Genomic DNA, 17,378 nt, shown 5'->3' on the forward strand with positions numbered 1-17,378 from the left:
TCATTGTTTAACATTATTGAAAGTAAAACCATAATTAAAAATACTATTCAAATAGTTTTATTATTTTTTCCTTGTTTTAAACTATATTAGACGCCGTAGTTTTAGAAATTCCATATGTGCCAGCTAATTTTCTCTGGCTTTCTCCTTTTTAAATTCATTTTAATATTTCATACTTCTTATTAATTTCAAATTCAAAACTTTCTTTTTGAAGCCTTTTTATGTAACACTTACAGCCCAAAGAGCAACAAGCTCGACTCTCTCAGTTCATAAAAGCAAAATTAAAATGTCCTATATCTTAATCCCTTACACTCGAAATAAGCCAGAAGGGCTCTTTAGCAAGCCCATATCTGAGTACCCGCAGTGAGGGGGGGGGGCTCACTTCCTCTAGGGGGCTGACGGCCCTAGAAATTGAAGGAAAAAAACTAGCATTGAGACTTATTAACTTTACAAATAGACACTGGGCCACTAGGGAGATGCCCTACCCATTTTGTTGCAGAGGGCCCAAAATGTACAGATCCGGGCCTTAGCGCAATTCCAGAATTGCCACAACCTATTGCAACTGAAAGAAAATACTTTGTACTTTTCTACTGACACCTATTTTTATTGAACAAAGTACAAAAAACTATCTCAAATAGAACAACAAATGAAAACAAGTTTGGAGAATAAAGAGCAGCATAAGCTTTATGCTGCTGTTTAGTTAGTAAATTGCTAGTCCGTCATCAAAGCATTAAAAACATTCTTAGAAAGCTATCAAGTAATTATACAATAATAATAAATTAATGAATAATAAAATAAAGTAATTTACTGAAGAAAGTAAAAAAAAAACCAAGTGATAAACTTACAAAGGTTTTTTTTACAATGCTCCAAACCAAATTTGGCGTACATTAGTAGTCAAGATAGACAGGTGGTCAAGTTACAGAAGTTTTCCTTCATTATATAAGATAGGACTAATTCCGTTCCTGACAAAAGAGGTCAACATAGACAAGTGGTCAACTTACAAGGGTGGTCAACTCTACAGGTTTTACTGTACTTAATTTTAATTTAAAGCCTAAATACTGTACCAATTTTATCCAATTATTGATACACACATTTTTTATGTCTTTTTTTCAAGAGTAAATAATTTTTGAAGGGAGATAATAAACTAAGATTATTAATATACTTCTCAAAGACAGCAAAACATTTTTCTCTCTCCCCCCCCCCCTTTTTTTGGTATGAAATTTAGGATTTGGAAGAATAATAAACTTGTGCAGTTTAAACTTGAAGAAAAAAAAAAGAGAGAGAGAGAAGGGTTTGTTCCGGTATCCAGAACCTGCCCTGAGTACAATTCGTTTGCTTGTCCAAGATATGAGGATGTGCAATGTGCATGGCCCTCCTGAACTTAATTCATTTCTTTTTTACACTCATGATTTTTTGTTTAACCCTTTCTCAAGAAAATTTAGAAGCTCTCATGTTGATGTCTTTAGAGAAGGACATTTTAAATCAAATAGATTCAGAGGATACCATTGATGCTGTTGCTCAACAAAGTAGACTTTTTTTGGTAAGAAAGATTAATGTTGTAGAAATGTGTTTTTTTCTCGCGATTTCTTTTATTTTTATCTTTAGTACCAAGTAGTCTTTAACGGATATTCATAATCTATTACTTTTAAGGAAAAAAATATAAGTTACATGCTTTGAAAGAATTTTTTTGATAAAATTAAAAAGGAATGTTGAAAAATTTAAGTAATTATTATGTCTTAAATACTGTAAAATTTTGTTTCCCTATCTTTTAAAGGGATACACTGAGTTATAGAAGAAAAAAAAAAAAAAATAGGTTCTTTAACCATATTTTAAGTATTTAATAATATTTCATCAAATAATCTTTATTTTTGAAGTTTTTTCCTGTTAACTGATTTGTAATGCTTGTTTATAGATTTTTCTTTCTTAGCTAGATTGATAAGTGTAATTGCTTTAAGTGTTTTTGCCCATTTTAATCATAAATAATGTATCTATTTTTACTTATATTTTTAATGTTACAATCTTAAAAGCAAATCTAAAATTTCCGAATCTAAAATGCAGTATTCCCAGAAACTATTAGTTTTTAATTTATTAGTAGCACTACCATATTGCAACTAGTACGAAAAGTACATTTTTAAAAATCTTATCATCATATACTTTTCAATTTTAATGTTATTATTCAGTGTCAAATTGATAAATGCAATGTTGAAATTCGTTAAATAGCATACTTTCAAATTTCGGATAAAATTTTTCCGGATAAAATGATAAGATTTAGCACTAATTTGAAATTTACAAAGTTATTATTAGATTTTTCAGTTTGACGAAATTAGGGCCTTGTATGAAAACATTTTCACGGATTCTTGAAGAGTAATATTAATTTTGTCATTTTTAGTTTATTACTCTTGAGTAACTTTTTTAAAATATTATTTCGTTTTCATTAATTTCGTTTAATTTATGTCATTTAAAAGGTTTAAGTCGGACCATTTCTGTGTTGTGCTTTCTTTTGTTACTCGATTATTATTTATTTTCAGCAAGCATGTAAACTCGTACAATAGAAGTATAAATTGTTATATTTTTGGTTTAAGCGGTTGAGTTTCACTTCGTTGAACATCTTCGTAGGTTAAACTCTAGTTGAACATATTTACTTACGAAAAAGAATACGCACATCTTATTGCTTTTCCCAATACATTTCTTCGTTTTCACTTTAAATCTTGGAAGCTGATAAATAAATTGTTCTTACTTGAAAACGTTGTGTCAGTGGAATATTATTATTAAAGGCAAGTTAATATGTAGCATAGGCCACACATATACCATAAAGCACAAGCACTGCCAGAACTTGCTTTCTGTGGAGAGGGGAGGGGAGTTTGGTCATAACCATCTTTACATGCATATAAACTACCGTATTAAAATTATTGGCAATATAAATCTACGTTAAAACCAAGGGCCTTGGGAGGACACCGCAATCCCCCCACCCCAAGTGTATATCCCATGATTTTCACTTTAGTTCTTAGAACCTGACAAATTTCACTCACTAGATAACATTTTGAGAGATACCTTTGAAAATCAGTTTTCTCACTGAGATAAATGGCGACTTTTTCGGACGAAATTCTTTTTTTTTTTTTTTTGTAGATTAATTCGGGCTTATCCGATATTTCCGATCAGTTCTCACTGTCTCATGATCTGTAATGTATTCATTCTGAACGGATATATTACGTTTGGTTTACATGAAAATTTTCATTAGTTTGAATACGTACAATACAATTTTAAGAAAAGACTTAAAAAAAAAGAATTTTTTTCTGAAGGGTAAATAGTACCGCTCATGGCCATATGAGGTAGTGAGAAGCAAGGGATGAGGGAGGAAAATTTGAAAATTTGGAGATAACCAGTACAAATGGTAGGTGGACCCCTCCTCTGTCTTGGGGCAAGAGATAGTACCAGCAGCCCTGGTAGGTGCGGCTCGCTGTACAGCATGATTTAGAAAAAAATTCAATGAAAGCCTACCTAGGATGTAATCTTTATACGAATTTTACTCAAAACTTGAAAATGTCTGCTTACACCCCTTTGCTTCTCACTGCCTCAAATGTATTACGTTTTGTTTTAAATAAGATTTTTATTCACTTTTACATAAACGAAATACTCTTAAATGCGGCTTTTCAAAGAAGCCACACAGTTTTCACAGTGGTATTTTTATTGCGTAGAGCAATTTAAGCTTGCAAATATTTTTGAGAAAGTTAGATCCTTGAAATATCATCTGTATATTACGGGCGTTTGCTGTATGCTTAGTTTAAATCAATCTGCCCACTAGTTTGCTTGAAATGAAAAGTTAAATAAGGATTTCTGAAAAAAAAAAAAAAAAAAAAAAAAAAAAAATCTAGGTATTTCAGCGGGGGGAGAGAGGTGAGGGCTGCTGGGGGGGGGGGGGGGGAGGAACCTTTTTTTTTTTTTTTAAACACACTAGAAACTTTTTAGGTTTGGAAAACTACAGCCAAACGTTTTTGGATGGGGCCGGCATGAATTTTTTTTTCCGCATTAAAAGTTTAGGGCCAGTCCGCCCCTGTTAGAGATTAAAAAAAAGGAACGTATCTTTCAAAGATCTAAAGGGGCCATGCATAGACCATAGACGGCTCGTACGGGGGGGAGGGGGGTAAGAGGGAAATTGTCCCGTTATTTTCAAAAGTAAAGGGGCTCTGTTTCAAACTTTTCTGAGTTCCAAACTAACGATCGATTGAAAAATGATATATGTTAATTGATAAATAATGATAAATTGATCGATTTAGGCGTTTAAAGAAAGAAGAATCGACTAAATAAGTGTGTGTTTTATTTTTTCTTTTGCTATTATTTCATGAAATTTTAGCTGAACCTTTTAACTGAAAGGAGGAAGTTGCCATTGTCACGATTTTTGAAGTAGTGTTCCGAATTTTTTCCGAAAGGGTCATTTAATCGACAATGACGTTAAATTTCAATCACCCATAAAAAAAATCAGCTTTCGTAGCCTTGCCGCCCACCTAACCTGCCCCCTCCCCCCACGCACCTCCTTTTGATTTTGATGCACTAGCCGCTTATGGGGTCAGGGTGCTATTAAGATATTATCCGTTTTTCACGATAAGGCACTTCTCCACGCCTCCTCGAGCGCAGAGTTCAATTTTACTCGGGGGTGATTGGTAAACATATCCACGCGCTTCTAAATGAGACAACCAGGCAGCCTTAACTTGGGCATGCATTTTAATGTGCAAAAAAAGTGTCCTTTACATCACTTGCTTCACTTGTCTGTTGTCAATTGAGTTATTCTTACATTTTAAAAACTGCTGCTTTAACAACAAAATGCTATGATCCGAATATACCTTCTGCCGAAAACAGCGAAATAGAATCATCGGATACCACGTGACGTACAGGGCCGTATCCAGAGGGGGGGGGGACCTGACGGCCCCCCCCCAAACCCGAAATGATTTGTACCGTAAAACAGAAAAAGTTTTTTTTTTTTTAATTTTTTTTTTAATTATTTTTTATTTTTATTTTTAATTCCTAATGTCAGAAAAGGAAAATGACAAAGTTTTTTTTTTATTCTTAATTTTGCTACTATTCAAAATTTATAATATTTTGAAGAAATACAGAAAAAGCAGTTCTAGTTCTCATTAGCTGCAAGGCACACTTGAAATTTAGACCTTTAATTAGGACTTCCTGCTCTCTTTCCTAATTCGATTCAGGGCAGTCCAGGGTTAAGGCAGGCCCTTTGTCAGTTCGGTAGACTTTTCAAGTCTACTAAACTGACTTCTGTGCACTTCCTCCTCCAGGGGCGTGTACAGAAATTTTTGGCTGTCACAAATGCTTTTTTTTGGGCCCTCCATATTGTTTACCCATATTTTCAACCCTAGGTTTAAAAATATTGGGCCCCATTTAAGCTCGGGCCCGGGCCAACAGGTGTCCCTTCTCCCCTCTGTGCACGACCCTGCCCTCCTCCCCCTAAAACTTACACTGTACTGATTTCGAACCGGGGACTCCCCAAAGGCTGGGCCCCCAGTTTCCGACTAGGCGAATATCTTGTTACCAAGATGTGCCAAATTCAGCTCCTTGATACATCCTGAGTAAAAAATGCAAAAATCACGATTCTCGCGTTTTTGTAGCATAATTTTTAAGATCATTTTTGTGACTGATATGTTTCTTGTCTTGCATTTATTTAATGCCGAATTCAGTATCATGGAAGTTCTTTTGTTATTGATTGTTTTTTTTCTTACTTCGACTTCATACTGTTAATACCTTTAGTATGAGGGAAAAAAATAACACTTACTCTACTCTCTTTCATTTTCTGCACTACCTGTGATTGAAAAAAAAAAAAGTTTGTTTCGAGAAATATTTCGTTGCATTTATTTTTAACTTAAAACGGGTGTGTCTTACAAAGTTATAATCATTTTGTAAGACTGTGCAATCAACTTCTGAAAAGTGTAAATAAAGAGCTTCAAATAATTTGAACTGTTCGAGAGTCTTTGAAAATTATTTGTTTTGAAATTCCTTGAAAAGTTCTTCAATTTTGTATCTTATCAAGAAAATAAAGTATGAATTGTCCAAATGGTCAGAATATTACTCTTCCATTCTTAATTTCTGAATGTCTGCACCATTTCTTTTAAACTATTTTGTACAATTTTCATACTGTAGGGCATTTAATGAAAAAAAAAAAAAAAAAAATGAGGGTAGGGGAGTGATCAAAAACAAACTTCACTAAAAGCCGATATGAGCAGATGACGAAAGGCTTCTCTTTTCTCCTCTCTCGTTTTTCCTCTCTGTCCATTAAGTTCCATGATTTGTCGAGCAAGCAATTTTTATTTTGTTTGATCTTGATTTGCCAAAGAATGTATAACTTTTAAAAGACTTTGTTTGCCTATTTTTTTTTTCATATTTTTGTAATCTCAATTACCTAATATAAGGCCTCAAAATAGATTTTTTTTTCGAAAATTTCTCGGGGGAAAAATCCCCGGACCAACTGAAATTATGGATCTTCTACATCCGACTTAAAGGAACACTCTCCTGTTATCCTTACCACTACAAGATGAATAAGAAAAATAATAAGAAATTAAAATAAGATCAGTCCAAACAGTGGAATCATTAAAAATAGAGACAAAAAGTCTTCTGTGTTAACATTTTTATGCGTTTGGTGTGTCTATATATACTATATATATATATATATGTGTGTGTGTGTGTGTGTGTGTGTGTGTGTGTGTGTGTGTGTGTGTGTTAGGGCAATGTGCTAATCCGGGCCCCTCCCGAAAAAAATTTCTGGATACGGCCTTGGTGACGTAGGAGGAGTCAAGTGCCTTCTTGGGGGAAAACGGACAATATATGGGAAGCGCTTTTCAGACAGATATGTGGTTTAGGTGCACGGAGCTCGGTGGCAAAACGGACAAAGGGTTCTCTTCGGCTCTCAGTGGCTCTGCTCATGGTTACAGATACAATTAGAGATCTGATCTGCCAAATTTTTAAATGAAAACACTTTTCCTTGCGCAAGTTGATCAGCTTATTCAAAAACCACAAATGGCGTTGACGATTCGCGTGTGACGAAAATTGTCGACCCGAAGCATTTGTGAAGAAGACCAGTATAAAAGAACTAATGATAACACTATAAAGTAGAGGCTTTGTTTAGCTTTGCATAATTCACAGGACAGAAGTAAGAAGCACTAATGCATTGCTTGAGGATAAACCTTTAATAAGCAGTGAGGAATAAGGTGGTTCGAAAAAGTCGATTTTTTTTTTTTAATTTCGAAATCGCGTTACCTCTCAAAAGTTGTAGTTTGGGATCTTCTCAATTGGGAAAAATTTCACAAAAATTCTAATTTGACATCTTCAGTTCGCGCATGAGGCTGAAAGTTTGAAAAAATATGTTACACAAATTGAAATTTTCAGAAAATAATAAAACTATTTTTTTTTTTTTTTTTCAAAACGCAACCGCCATAAATTATCAAGCGTAGTTTGAACCTAAAAAATATTTTGCAGCTTTTGCATAAGATCTTTAGTTCGTACATACGCCTTAAATTGGGCTTCTAATTTCAGGAGATTTTAGCCCAATTTAAGGCGTATGCGCAAACGAAAGATCTTATGAGGCAGTAAGAAGCAAAGGGATGTAATGGCAAAATTAAAAATTTGGAGATAACCAGTACAAATGGCAAGTTAACCTCTCCTCTGTCTTGGGGCAAGAGATAGTACTACTAGTTCGGTAAATTCTGACATCATGATTTAGAAAAAAATTTCAATGAAAGCCTACGTAAGACGTTATTTTTATACGCGTTTTAATCAAAACTTTAAAAAACCCAATTACATCCCTTTGCTTCCCACTGGCTCTTATGTAAAAGCTATAAAATATTTTTTTAGGTTCAAATTACGCTATATACAAACAATTTATGGCTGTTGACTTATAAAAATATAAAAAAACTAATTTTATTATTTTTTGAAAAATTCAATTTTTAGCATATTTTTCCAACGTCATTTTTGAAGTTTTTCAAGATGCTGTTCAGTTTGTCCATGGAAAAAGTGGATCTTGCCTTTCGAAAATTTTGAAATTATCTCTCTGAATTTTTGGTTCAATTGATTTTTGGATAGGCCGCTAGGGCTTCATTTACCTGGGACATTTCTTTTGGCCCACCCTGTATGTGAAATTGCATAGCTATAACAGTAATTCTGATATTCCATAGTACTACTAGTATAAACTAACGGAAAAAAATGTCACAACTAATAGTAAGCATTTGCATTAAAACAAATTTTATAATTTAGCGATAAATAATTCCCTTTGAATGGTTTTATGGAAATGTGATGGGCAGGCGTTATTTCTTCCTCGTTAAACATGCACAAAGATTTAACTTCGGGACATACTATTGTACAGTAATGCTTTCAATAACAAACTTTCCCTTTTAAACCACTGCTCAAAGCATTCGCCAAATAGTGTTGACATTATAGGATGCGACATTTACTTGGTAGCTTTTCAAATTTGATTTCGCTGTCAGAAAAAAAAAAAGCTCTCGTGTTTTTTTTTTTAATTTTTATTTTGCAACATAAAAATGTTGTTCCAGCCTACCATTTAATCGATGGCCAACGAATGGTCTGCCGGACCTCATATGAACAACCTTTACTTCTCTAGAGACCATGTAAAAATTTGAAGACTGTTGATTAGCAAACAAACATACAAACCGTCAGCCATCTCCGTTATAGCTTGTTTTGCGTGCTCTTTTATGTTTTATTTCGAAACGAGATTTCCTAGACATTATAGGGAGAGGACATTAAAAGCACTCTCTTTCAAACGTGAATTCAGAATTTCTGAACAACGAAATTCGTTCACATGAGTTGGATGAAGGAAAAAAAAAAAAAAAAAACATGGCCGATGCATTTGTGTCGGCTGACCAATCAGGAGTCTCAAACTATGACAAGGTCTGTAGCTGAGTAAAGATCGTATATATGCTGCCGGACCACAAAAATGTATGAGAGGAGCTTAGCAATGTAGCACTCAAGAAAGCAACCGCCTCACACCAACGGTATTGCTACCATTTCTCGATGGTATTTGCAATTAGATTAGGTTAAAATTAATGTTATCGCCGCAAACCATTCGTAAAACTTTCTCAGTCTGCGCCAAGTCTTGATTTCTAGCTATCTATGTGGATAGTGTTGTGTGGATTAGTATCACAGATTTCGGGAAAATTTTAGAGCATGAGATTGAGGCAATTTGAACTTCTGCTTTGAATTTCGTCTTATTCTTCCACATGCATATGTATCTTGATTTGATAATGCAATAGTTCAATGCTCAATGCCCCCATGTTCATGATATTGTTAACATTGAAAAATTTAAAGTAGATAAGTTTTTCTTCCAAAAAAAAAACATATTTAATAACATTGTAGTTGAATTTTTTAATGAATTCTTGAATGCTGCTTTATGCAAAATAAATGAAGATCTTTCGAAAGTTAATGTATTTTCTTTATTGACAATTAGGCTACACAAAAAAGCTGCAGCAACATATATAAATAAAATACATAAATACAATATTTTTTTTGTAAAAAATATTTAATTTAAAATGAGTTGCAGTAAACACACATATCTGCGTCATCAACTGTCAGGTATTGAGCTAGAATTTGAACTTTTTTGTCCCATAACTGTTCCATTAAGAGTTTTTTTGAAGACTTATGTAACTTACTGAGAGCCAGTTGGTTTGTTGAAATAATTTTACATATATTCATTTTTTATAGCTATCATTTTAGTGTGTATCATTGTCTGTACTTAAATATTTTGCAAACATGATTTAATTTTTTGTTACGTACTAATGTGCAACATTAAAAAAGAAAGGAGGTGATCATAAGTTTTGTTTCCTTACCTGAAACTTACTTTCGGAACACAACAGGGTTCGCCAAATTCTTTCGGATTTTCGAAAGGGTTAGCAAGTTAAAAAAAGATTGCAGGTTCGGAAATACTTTAGTCATGCGGTAGAGGAAGTTCTACGGGAGTTCAGAAAAACAAGCCTTCCTTGTAGATATTGAATGCATAAATTCAGCTTGTTTTAATACATTCAAGGTATTTCTGTTATAGACTGTAGCTTAACGTCTCAAGTTTAATTCTTGTTCTGCTTTAAAAAAAAAGGGGGGTTTCTTGCAACACCTAAACATGTGTATGCAACAAGTTTTCTTTTTTCCTTAAAAACGCTGATTCTATCACCTAAATGTAACTATTTTCTTGTTTTATAAGCATTGTCTTCACACAGCATCAATGATGAGATCAAAAGGAGTCACTGGGAGGAAGGAGGAACATGGCTCAAGAAATACAAGAACCGTTGTCTTAGGGAGAAGAAAGAACAGCAAATGCTCTTAGAGAGAGAGTGTTTGGAGGTATGAGACCATATTCTTTAAGTAGATTTAGTTTTAATACGATGTTATACGTTATCAAAGCGCGTCTTGGATAATAGTGTTCAAATGATCTTAGGACGATATAAGGACGAATTTTCAGTGAAAGTTTTACCAATATTGAAGGGAAAAAAAAAGGGGAAAAGTCTGCAAATCTGAAATACAAATTTTTAGTTGGTAAAATGATAAAAATAAATTAGATATAAAAAAAAAGTCGAAAATTTTTGTTAAATGGCCTTTTGTAGGAAATAACTTTTAATTTATTGTGAGAATAAAAAAAGCAAATTAATTAATGAAAAACTGTTGATTACCTTTCTCGAATTAACAATACTCGAATGAAATTTTTACTTTGTTATGTATTTTTGTTTAAAAGGAGAAAATAATTATTCATAATGATATAATGTGTTTTAACTTTTCTAAAAGCGATTTTTCCCATTAGGAAGCTAATCCTTCTCTTTCTTCTCTATAAATTTGCACATGCCGTTAAAAGCTATATATATATATATATATATATAAATTATCATTTTAAATTTCTTAAGGTTGAATGCAAAGTGCACCTTTTACTGGTATGCGGTGTAAGATGATACTCTAACTTTTTAAGGTTTAAAAAAAATATTGTTGTACATCAGATTTTTTTTCCCTAAGTATTTTCTAAAAAATATTCATTAGAAGGGAGAAAAAAGAAATATTTTAAAGAAAAATACTTTTCTCAATTTACAGCACAGACTTCTTATTTATTTTTCAAATGAGACAATAATATCTTAATGGGACATACCTGTGATTTTTTTAGGGGCAGTGTGGCAGTAGCGTAGCGCAGCAAGAACTACCTTCTGGTTAGGGTTTTAATCACAGCTGCCATTATTTTGGATTGGGAATATGTGCTAACATCGAAAATTGTAGGAGGGATTTTAACCCCCTAACATCCTCCTGGCAACGCCAACAGGGGGGGGGGGGGTGCTTTCGAGATATTAATTGTCCCTACTGCAACAACCAGAAGAGGGGGGAAGAGGCGCAGGCCCGTGGCCACCCGAAAATGTGGAGTTGAATGTTTTCAAAAATATTCTTTCTTGATGATGACAAGTGAAGGACACACCTTGCGAAAAAGAAGTTATTTTAACAAGAAAAACAAAATAATCTTGAGATAAATCAAGCATTCCTTTCCTTCACACTTTCACTTGTTTCCATGAAATCACGTCCAGTGTAGTAGCTTCACTGGTTAGGATACTCAGCGCCATCTAGCGCTTTAAACGATAAATAAAATGAAGTATTATATTCTGATTAAATCGTTAAATGATTTAATAAATGCAAAATTCGATAGGCAGGGAAAGTAAAAAAAAAAAAAAATGAAGGAAGAACTTTAACATTCTCAAAATAGTTTATATTTGGGAAAAAAGAAAAAAAAATCGTCATACCTAAACTTGATCAATACAGGACAGTTTGAACGTGCTCTTATGTGTTGTTCTTCACGGAGAGCGAATAAATTTATGCGTTTAAAAATACAAATTAGTTCGTATTCATTAGTTCCACTTTTCATTATTTTCGTTTCGAAAAGCGGTAAGACCCTTAAAAATTAGTAAAATAAATTTTTAAGCAAGGCATAGGAAAACTGAATGTTTTAAGTTCTAATTTTAGTTATTCGTGTAAAACTCATAAATTTTCTTTAAATCATCACAAGATTTATGATTATATCTTTAAAGACTATTTCTTATTTTACTTTCTTTGTCATAATGCCTGCCGATTACTTCCACTTTTAATTGTTGCCAAAATAAATGAAAAATAATAGAAATTACTAAGTTAGTTTTGCTAATAAATTTAACAAACAGATGTCAAAGCAAACAAAAATAGACTCACAGCATGCATATATTTGTTGATTTTAGGCGGTTTAAATGTTTTAAATAATGCAGATTTTCTAAACTTTCTTTGATTCAAGCCATTTTTTTTCTCTCAGAATCTTTTTTTTTCTCTCTATCTGTTACCTAGACTTTACTCACCAACAGTTTACTTCCAAAAATAACCACAAGTGTGGTAATAGAGCTTGTTTCAATTTACCCCCACTGATACTACTACGTTTCTACGACAGTTACGTTATGAGATGTAGAGGAATGTGGGGCAAAGTGAAATAGTTAAAATAACTTATCTTTTTTTAAAATGAACAAATTGATTATTGACAATTGAAAATTATAGTATATAAAGAAAGAATAATATATTTTATGTTAAAACATGGATGCATTGCAACATTATTTTGCATTTTTGGCAGTAAATTTATAACTTAAGTGGAAAATGTTCACTTTTTTTTTTCATGGGGCAAAGTGAAAAATAAAGTATTTTTCTTATAAAACATTTTACATTTGATTGTATAAAATATTTTTTAACAAATGAATGCGTAAATAAAAGAATAAATAAATAATTGAATACGTAATAAAACTTTAAACTGTAAAATCTTACTACTATTATATATGCGAAAGTTTGTCTGTATGGATGTATGGATGTTTGTTACTCTTTCACGCAAAAACTACTGAATGGATTTTGATGAAACTTCACAATACTATAGCTTATGCATCAGAATAACACATAGGGTAGTTTTCGTCCCCTTATGGGGGGCAAAACCCCCTTAGGGGGGCAATAAAACACAATTTTCGTATAAATTCTCTAATATGGGGATGAAAAAATACTTGCACATATTAACATTATATGTCCATTGAAAGCTCTGATTTTTCTGCTGAAGATGGCACCTGTTCGAAATTTCTAAGTAGAATAAAAAACGAGGTATGAGCTTTTTAGTTCCATGTTCGAAGGTTTTCCTTAACTCAATACAATATTTGGTGTATCATCTCAACTCCCTGTCGATAACGACTATTGTTGTATTGTTGACTATCTTTGCTTTTCGTGACTGTTCAAGGCTTTTCTCAAGTCAAATCTTGAAGTAAGATTTTTGCACAAGATCGGCAAATAATACATAGATTTGGCTGATTTTTTTTCCATTTTAATGCAATTTTGAGGCAATTAATGTTTTTTTTTATTTATTTGTATTGACTGGGTATTTGATTGATCAGCTGGAATCTAGCCAAACTTTTTTTTGTGGAATCATTTCAATAGCTAAGGCATTTGGCATTTTTTTCAACTGTCGCTGTTTTTGAAGCTAAACACTACGCAATACTGCTTCTCGGTTTTCACCATGTAACCAAATATCGCCATTTCCTTAATATTTCTTTCTTTAAATTTGTTAACACGTAAAATAATTCGCCAACTAATTCGCAAATTCATAAACAGCGCAAAAACTTCCATTACTTTGTCTTTGCACACAATTTCAAACAATTGCCAAATTTTTGCTGTTTATTAGAAACATTTCGGGTAGCATCATTGTTGACCCTATTTTGGGACGATTTCTACGGTAAGAAGTTACACATTATACAATAATTTAGATTGCCGGTGTAGCGCTGGATATTATCTATTTGATGGAGATCGGGATTATAAGGGAACTGTTTCACTTTATTTAAGAATAGTTGACCTCACTCGAATTGGATTTTTTGGGAATTACCCAAACTGACTTCTTTACAACTCCTGAACGTTTTCGTGATTTATTTTTTGTGATTTTTGGCTTTCTTCTCACTTTTGCCAACATTTCATTTATTCCCTTTACCCCTAATTTTCAGTTTCAATCATACCTTTTGATACATTTAAGGGGGCAGGCAATTTGAAATGTCTGCGAAACTAGAGACAAACAATGTTTTGGTAACTATTTGACCTCTGCCTGTAATGACCATTAGCTTGAATCAATTGAAAAAAAAACTACATCAACGTAAGCGAAGCCGCGGGCAAAAGCTAGTAAATAAATAAATTAGTGTCTGAGAAACAATAAGTAAATGATTAAAATAGTGAATGAATATGAAAATAAGTGAATGAATGAATAAATATATATCAGTGAGCTATCAAATGAAGGAATGTAAATGATTTAGTTAATAAGTGAATAAGTGATTTGATAAATGATTGAATAAGTAAACGAAATTCACTATTTCACTCTGCCCGCATGTACTTGACTAATTGGACAAAACATTAAAAGTAAAAATAAGCTTAAGGTTAAGTAAATAAACAAACACAGAACCGAATATTAGCAGGTCTCAGTAAATATTTGACTGTTTAACAAGAAAAACTTTATCTTTTCATAATAACAAAAATAATTTTTGAATAGCACTAAAATATTACAATTTAGGTACAGTAGAACCCCGATTATCTGAGCTAATTGGGACCGCTAGTGCCTCGGATGTTAGAAATCTCGGTTAATAGAAACTTTGCATAACACTAACCAGGATCGCAAATGTTTAAAATGAATCAACTAAAAATACAATAGAACTTTTTCAAAATATGAAAATGAACACAAAAATTTATGCTTTACAGTTAAAACACTAAAATAAGAAAATAACTTGTATTAAATTAAAAAAAATAATTGACATTTCTTACAATGCCAAGTTAAATATTGAAAGAGGCATTTAAAAAAACACAATTTCCCATAAAATATTTTTATTTTTAAATTCTAAATTACTAACGGCTCGGTTAACAGAAACCTCGGCTAATCGAAACTCGGTTAATCGAGCTTCTATTCTACTAATATTTGAAAATTGCTTTTATCATTATATGCTTTGATCTTCAGGTGTAAATTTTTCCTGTCTGGCGCAGTATACATGTGTTGCTAGATAGGTGAAATATTACCAGATAGGTGGCGCTAAAAACCGAGTAAATATTTCAATCTTTCACTTTGCCCCACATTCCCGTTTTTACTAATTTTCTTTCTTTGAGGTTCGGAGGGAGCTTCTGCGTGTGATGCTTTTAACAGAGGAGAGGTTGCATAGATCGGAGCTTTCAAGATTGGGATTATCACTTAGGAAATGATGTCAAACAGAAAATGATATTCTGGAAAATCAATGTTATTGAATGCGGAAAAAAGAACGATGTAATAATTTTCGCAGGAAATTTTTATTAAAATTGTTTAAGAAGAATTGTGTATACATTGAGCGTTATGCTTAAAAAACATTTTATCTACAATGTTGGGATAAATTATGCAATCAAAAACTTTTACTTTCGTTTAAATCGTATTTTTACTTTTGTTTAAATAGTACTAAACTACATTTAATTTTTATTACTTTGTTAAGATGAAAACCTATAATTGAAAAAAAAAAAAGAAAAAGAAAGAAAGAAAGAAAACCACGTAAGCTCTATTACACAAGCTTGCTTATTTGGTTTCCGCTGAACCCCCCCCCCCCCCAATCAAGTTCCAACATTTTTCTGTTGTTATTATTGAATCCAGAACGTATTTCTTCAAATATCTCGAAAACTCAATTCTGCAAATACTGCACTTTACCTGCACAAAGCAGTACTGTACGAGCAGGTTGTTTTCTCTGAAAAGACACTGCGCTTGCAGAGAAACAAGTTTTACAGAAATTACTTTCACAAAAATGAGATTCGTTATCCAAACGGGTGTATTGACGAATTTCGTCGTCTGCGACAAAATCTTGTTCTTTGGTATATAAGCGATTAGTGTATCAAAAAATGGGGGAGGGGGTTGGGGATTGGTGTTTCTTAGTTGACCTTTAAGGAAAGTTGGGCTATCTAACTGAATTTTAACATCATTGTTGATAAGAAAAATGTGGGCAGATCATCGATAACTGCTTTGTAGGCCAAAATAGACTCCCTTCCTCCAATTCTAAGCTCCATTATAATTTTCATCAGATAACATACGAGAAAAATTTAAAAACATACTTATTAAGTCAATTCTTTATTTAAATGCGTGAATCGATCAACACTATCATTTTTCGATCTATCGTTAATTTTGTGCTTAACGATAGATCGAAAACTATTTATCGTTAACTTTCTAAAAATTCTACGTATTGAAATATAATTCAGTTGTGCTACGAGTATTATTGCTAAAAGAGGATCGTAGGAATTCGGATAAAAGATTATCCCCCACCCCCCGTTTCCCGAAACATAGAAGTTTGGTACATTACACATGTTTGCACTGTAATTTTCAGCGAATAAGAGTGGTTAGTTAATGATTCAGATTTAATGCTTCACAAATATAATTGCTATAAAAATTGTAGTAACACACTTAGGCCATTTTTTTTGAGCAATTACGATTGCTTATTGTTTTCATTTGCCTGATTGGAATTCCTATCATTTTATTTCCCCACCAGCACCCTCTGCCAGCACCACCGTCGAGTCGACCGGCCTCACGATGCTGCTCCTCTTGCGAAAACCGTCTGCAGGTTGCGTCCATATCCTATACACACACGCATACACACACTCATGCCTGCGCACAGACTCAAACACACACTCTTACACACACACACACTCATGCCTGCACACAGACAAACACATATGCCTACATACACACACACGCCTACACACACACGCACACACAGCACTGCATGCACAACACGCACACACATGCATACACACACACACACACACATGCGCCTACACAAACACACGCGCATTCATACACACACACGCTCGTGATTGCGAAAACCATAATTGGAATTCAAGATGCCAAAAATTCAAATTAATATAATTTTTTTTTGAACCAGTTGTTTTGTTACCATTCTCTTTAAACTGCTCCTAAAAGCCAGAAACTTGAATTTTTAATCGCAGTCGTTTTTTAGCCCCTGAAAGCTCTGAGAAAAAGATCTAAGTTTTCCCGATTCTTTTAAGTAATCAGGCCCTGCATGCAATTATTGAAATACAGTAAGAACATTAAGACCGCACATTTCAAAGCTCTCTCAGCCAGATATCCGTGATTTTTAAAAAATGAGTTTAAACCAATTTTTAGTTTTACAAATTAATCTAAATTTCTTTATGTGAAGTCGGTGTATTTTTCAAAAGTTCATTACAGTACTGTAAATATTTTTCATTTTTCCTTCCTCAGTATAACTTTTTTTGTAGTCAATTTTTGCACTTCAAAGTTCGAAGCATTGGGGAAATTTTCGAAGGGGTTATTTTTTTACGGGCTTTCCAACGGTACGAAAAAT

Source organism: Uloborus diversus, chromosome 9, assembly GCF_026930045.1.
Source record: "Uloborus diversus isolate 005 chromosome 9, Udiv.v.3.1, whole genome shotgun sequence".
Taxonomy (NCBI): Eukaryota; Metazoa; Arthropoda; class Arachnida; order Araneae; family Uloboridae; genus Uloborus; species Uloborus diversus.